This window comes from Tachysurus vachellii, unplaced genomic scaffold (genome assembly GCF_030014155.1).
Source record: "Tachysurus vachellii isolate PV-2020 unplaced genomic scaffold, HZAU_Pvac_v1 HiC_scaffold_72, whole genome shotgun sequence".
Taxonomy (NCBI): Eukaryota; Metazoa; Chordata; class Actinopteri; order Siluriformes; family Bagridae; genus Tachysurus; species Tachysurus vachellii.
The window spans coordinates 1-6,439 of NW_026869702.1; the positions used below are offsets into that span (position 1 = coordinate 1).

At 38.7% G+C, this 6,439-nt stretch overlaps 1 non-coding gene across 1 annotated transcript; it reads right to left on the minus strand.

Moving 5' to 3' along the window:
- Window positions 1-3,518: 3,518 nt before the first annotated feature.
- On the minus strand, window positions 3,519-3,600 carry trnas-gcu (transfer RNA serine (anticodon GCU)). Its single transcript has one exon. It is a non-coding gene; the product is annotated as a tRNA-Ser (tRNA).
- Window positions 3,601-6,439: the final 2,839 nt, after the last annotated feature.

Consider the following 6,439-nt stretch of genomic DNA (forward strand, 5'->3'; position numbering starts at 1 on the left):
CTAATTTTATTCATTAATACACTTCATTTCAACATAAACAATTTATGTTTTAACTTATTAACAAAACAAGCATTAATAATAACAATATATGTTTTTTAATTCAACTATCATTACTATTTAATTTAATCGCAATTATTATATTATACTGTACCTACAATAATTATTATATAAATACTATCATTATAGAGCTTTTCATTAATTACAAAGGTTATAACAGAAAAAATATTTGCATAAAAAATTGCTAGAAAAAATAAAAAGTGTTTCACGTTAAATAAATGTTCTTTGATTGAATTACAAAGAGTCTCTCCACTGTTCAGTGGCCTTCCCAGATGCTGGACAGTACCATTCATTCATTTAATTTATTCACTTATCCGAACTACCTCGGGTCACGGGGAGCTCAGGCGTCATCGGGCATCAAGGCAGGATACACCCTGGACGGAGTGCCAACCCATCACAGGGTTCACACACACTCTCATTCACTCACGCAATTACACACTACGGACAATTTTCCAGAGATGCCAATCAACCTACCATGCATGTCTGTGGACCGGGGGAGGAAACCGGAGTACCCGGAGAATACCCCTGAGGCACGTGGAGAACATGCAAACTCCACACACACAAGACGGAGAAGGGAATCAAACCCCCAACCCTGGAGGTGTGAGGCAAACGTGCTAACCACTAAGCCACCATGCCCCCCAACATCTGAAACAATGGATTTTAAAACTGTCGTTGCTTTAAATGGTGGGAACGAGTGTGGATGTTAAAATTGATCAAGAACAAATGTACTTAAAAGTATGAGACGACAAAAATGAAGATTTGTTGAAATTTTAATTGTAGTTTATTGCATAAATATAAAATTGATTTTTAATATTGACCTTAAATTAGATTAAATATTAAATAAATATAACATTTATATATTGACATAATATAAACATTTAATTTAATGGCATTATTTATTTTGCAATTATAAAAAAATTCAAAAATAAATTAAAAAAAAGATTAAAAAAAGATTAAATAAAAAAGATTTAAAAATTAAATCTAAACATTAACAAATCTAACTAAACAAGAAATGCATGGTAGGTTGATTGGCATCTCTGGAAAATTGTCTGTAGTGTGTGATTGCGTGAGTGAATGAGAGAGTGTGTGTGTGCCCTGCGATGGGTTGGCACTCCGTCCAGGGTGTATCCTGCCTTGATGCCCGATGACGCCTGAGATAGGCACAGGCTCCCCGTGACCCGAGGTAGTTTGGATAAGCGGTAGAAGGTGAGTGTATAATTAAGAACATTGCATAAACTTTTGTTGGCTTTGATTATGCTTCTAGTAGGTTATATAATTGTTTTTAGTTAGTTGTTAAGGGACATTAGCTAGAGAACTAGGGTATGTGCTGGTGGCTATTTTGGCTGCAGTGGGGACAATGGGGGCACATGGTTTTATCTTTTAAACAATATAACAAAACTAGTTTTTGTACAGTGCAGCTGGATTTCCTGTCACTGTGGGCTGCAGAGCACAGTAGTATAGAGCAGAGTCTGATACAGCAGCAGAGGAGATGATCAGATCCACTTGTTTATTATCAACTTTAGCAGACATTCTTGGTGGAGGGTCAGAAAGTAGGGTTCCACTTTGAAGAATATGAAAAAGGAAATCAGGTTTAGATTTTGGATTTTGTCTGTACCAGTGCAGGTAGTATGATGTAGCACTAGTTTTGTATCTGCAGGACAGAGTAACATCATCACCTTCATCTACAACTTTCTGAGTGAAAAGTGGCTCTATTGAATCTGCCATGGAGTCACCTGTCATAGAGAAGAGAACATGATATTTTTAACCTTTAAATGATCAACAGGAAATACTTAAGTCAGACCCACACTATGCATTTTCACACTGCATCACCACACACTAATATTTAATATAATCTATTTAATATTTCTGCAATAACAAAAAGTCAATGTTAACTCACCTAGTGAAAGCCACAAATAAATGAATATTACAGTGAACATGATGACTGGTCTTAGCTCAGTGAAAATAGTCCAGATCTTTCTGTAAACTAATATGTTAACACCATAAAGCTTTATAGAGCTCCACCCCACAGCATCACATGACAGTGTCATCAATGTTGTTGTCAGATTGTTGATTCTTACTGAAACATCCTGGCTTTACATTCAGATTTCCAAAGAAGTTTCCAGTTTTCAGTGTTTCTGACACAGCAGGTGCTTTTTTTGTCAGAGAAATGACATTAGATGAGTATTTATTCTTATGACAGTTTAGTCTGAAGTGGACAGTTGTGTTGTTTAATCAGAATGGTATCTCTGAAATGAGCTTAGGCACTAACAGTAACCAGGGCAGGGGTTAGGATATTATATCAGCAGTATGTATGATAGAAGAACAAGTATACTCTATGTCACAAAAGTTTTAGTGTGAAAAGTAGAATCCATCATCTCAGAATGTGAGCAGATTGTGTGGCGCTCTAGTACTTGACCCACTATAAGATAAGTGACTGCGCCATCTTGTGTTCACTGAAGATAAAAACCTTAACACACTAATAAAACCCTGCAAACTGGTAATACAGCCACACGTGTATGCTCTGGAATCATAATTATATATTAGACCTTATAATTAAATTAAATTTACAACACCACATAGTTTGTGGTGTCTTCATAACACCGATACATTTCTATTCTAAACACTGCTGGGTTTGTCATTGTGTGTGTTTCACTGTACACTGTACAACTAAACTGAATTCCCTATTAAGAAATACATTCTATTCACGACATACTTGCTGTTCTATCAGGTGATTAAACACACACAATTCCTTTTAGATAAATTTACTTAGATACTTGATCATGAATCACAAAATAATATTTTAAACCAACATACTTTTATAAAACAATTCTTTTCTTCAAACTTTCTCACACTGAACACTGTAAAAGATCAGAAGACAACACTGCACTAATGTGATTTCTGTAACTCTCACTGAGACTTCTTCACCTGTCCACTAGTATTTTGTCCCACTCCTCATGAGCAAACTGCTCCAGCTGTCTCAGGTTTGAAGACTGCCTTCTCCAGACTGCATGTTTCAGCTCTTTCCACAGATGTTCAGTAGGATTCAGGGCTGATAAAAGGCCACTTCAGAATAGTCCAATGTTTTGTTCTTAGCCATTCTTGGGTGTTTTAGCTGTGTGTTCTGGGTCATTATCCTGTTGGAGAAAACCATGACCTGTGACTGAGGCCAAGCTTATCCATACTGGGCAGCACATTTTTCTAAAGAATGCCTTGATAGTCTTGAGATATCATTGTACCCTGCACACATTCAAGACACCCTGTGCCAGATGCAGCAAAGCAGCCCCAATGGGATTTAAATCCATAACTCTAAAGAGCACCAACAGAATGCAAGTTAGTGTGAGCTTACCCAGTGCTAGGTTTTATCACCCCACTCTAGAAAAGACTCATGGAAGAGGTAGGAAGCTTAATCAGTGCCTTGAAAGGTTTTCACAGAAGCAGTGTTAATGTAAAGTAGGGGTCATCGATGAGGGTGGGATTCGAACCCACGCATGCAGAGCACAATGGATTAGCAATCCATCGCCTTAACCACTCGGCCACCTCATCTGGCAAAAAGAAACCAAATCACACTATGAAAAGCACAGGGTCTTTAAATGTAGCTCTGACGCACGCTTGAACGGGCTTAAAACAGTCTTGTCAAGATTCAATGCCACAAGGGCTGTGCAAAGTTTACTGGCACTCCCTAGACGATATAGCTTGAGGATCTGAACTTACACCATCTGTCTCTAAACAAACCAATTGCCAAAAGCCAGGATCAAACAAGGAACCTTTACATCTTCAGTCTAACACCCACCTACTGTAACTGAGCTATTTCAGAAATGTCATATGAGCATGTGAGCTCGTTTAAGCATGTGAGTTTCTTGAGGTCTGGTAACACTTTTTTTCCCCCTAAGATTCACACCTTGAAGGCATGGAAGCCAGAACCATTGTAAAGCCTTTGAGTTGCCAAGAACCTATAATGCTTTGCAAAGTTCATTGACGCTCCATAGTCTTAGCCTCTTGTTGGTGGTAGGCTTGCAAAATTCCAAGAATTTTCACGACTGGAAAAACTTTCTATTGGAATTAACAGTAAAATGTGAGAATGTATATATCTATATATATATTATTGCTCTGGTCTTAATAATTATGATATTCCAAAATTGTCATTCCGCATGTATTCTATTCAGCAGATTTCTATTCAGCAGACTAAAGAAATATCTGGTCTCCATTTTGCCCTAGAAAGTGTTCTTAAGAGCTCTTCATCAAGCAGAAGAGAGCTCATCCTTATACTGTGTATCAAACGGGACATGTTTCATTTCAGGCCAAACATTCGACCTATCTAGGAAGCTTACTGTATATTTTGACTATAAATTGCAAAGTGTGTGTAATGACTGCAGAATAAAATTATGTAGCATTTGTCTAAGAATTATTGTGTGCATCAGAGTACTTACCACATCCTGGCCAGCTTCCCTCGCCTGAATCTGCTCGACCTGCACACACACATATGAATATTATGGTAAATTACAGTGTTTCATCTGTCTGATTTGTGTATGATGATTGAATAAGCATGTTGTTGTTGTCCTTCGGCTGCTCCATGTTCGGGGTCACCACAGCGAATCGTCCGATCCACATGTTTTGATTTGGCACAGGTTTTATGTCGGGACTGGAACTGAGCATTAACCGCTCATTGGCTGGCTTGGTTTCGTGCCGGTAGAGCACAAGATATAATTGAATAAGCAACTGATATACATGAATGTGGATATCGGTAAATAAGTCATTAGTGGGTGTGGCTTTGTTTCAACACAAGTAAAGCTAACTCATGTCAACTGCATGAACAATTTATATATTGCTAAACATCTAGATTCTAGACAATTTAATAAAACATACAAAAAAAGAAAATGTAACCGCCTCTATGTATGTGTTTATGTATGAGTGTGTGTATGTATGTGTTTGTGTGTGTGTACATGGGCATGCAGACGGTTGGGCTCTGCAATCAAGTTGACCAGGTCGTAGTTGTTCTCTCCTTGGATAACCAACCTGGTTATGTGTTTGGCCGCAGTCGGGTGGATTTTCTCCACTAGGGGAAAATGTACTCATCTGCAGAGAGACAGATAGAAGGAGAGAGAGGGAGAGATGAGTGAGATGGAGACATGCTGCTTTGTCTTTTGTTTGGTTTTATTTGGCTCCATATTCCAAAAGCAAGAGGAGTGTAAAGTAGACTGTACACTGTATACACTGTTGTATTTAAGGAAACACTTAACATGCTGTGAGGAAGTGTATTTGAGCTGTATTTGTGTGTAAGTTTGTATATGACTGTGAGACTCACACAGCATTATGATCTGTTCGTCCAGATCAGCTGACTCTAACATATAGATTGTCAGGGGCTTCTGAGCTGGTGCAGGAACAGCCCAGTCAGCAAATTTCCTTTGGCCCAGATTTGGGCCAGATAAACAGCTGAGCTGTGGCCCAGATTAGTTTGTGTTTGTCGGCCCAGTAATGGCCCACATCTCCTTTGCCAAAACTGAACCAAAGCAGTGCCATAAGTCCACCAAGCATGAGCCAAATGTAATTTATATGGCCCAAATATGGCACACCTATTCTTTGCCATAACTGAACCAAAGCAGTGCCATAAGTCCACCAAGCATGAGCCAAATGTAATTTATATGGCCCAAATATGGCACACCTATTCTTTGCCATAACTGAACCAAAGCAGTGCCATAAGTCCACCAAGCATAAGCCAAATGTAATTTATATGGCCCAAATATGGGACACCTATTCTTTGCCATAACTGAACCAAAGCAGTGCCATAAGTCCACCAAGCATGAGCCAAATGTAATTTATATGGCCCAAATATGGCACACCTATTCTTTGCCATAACTGAACCAAAGCAGTGCCATAAGTCCACCAAGCATGAGCCAAATGTAATTTATATGGCCCAAATATGGCACACCTATTCTTTGCCATAACTGAACCAAAGCAGTGCCATAAGTCCACCAAGCATAAGCCAAATGTAATTTATATGGCCCAAATATGGGACACCTATTCTTTGCCATAACTGAACCAAAGCAGTGCCATAAGTCCACCAAGCATGAGCCAAATGTAATTTATATGGCCCAAATATGGCACACCTATTCTTTGCCATAACTGAACCAAAGCAGTGCCATAAGTCCACCAAGCATAAGCCAAATGTAATTTTATGTGGCCCAAATATGGCACACCTCTTCTTTGAAAGAACTGAACCGAAGGAGTGCCATAACTCCACCAAACATGAGACAAATAATACAATTTAATGTGGCCCATATGTGAGCCTTATATGCAATTTTAGTATGGTTGAGTTCTGTTAAAATCTAACGGCCCATACGTGCCCCACATGCAGCTGACAGTATGTAAAAGTCTTATTAACTTA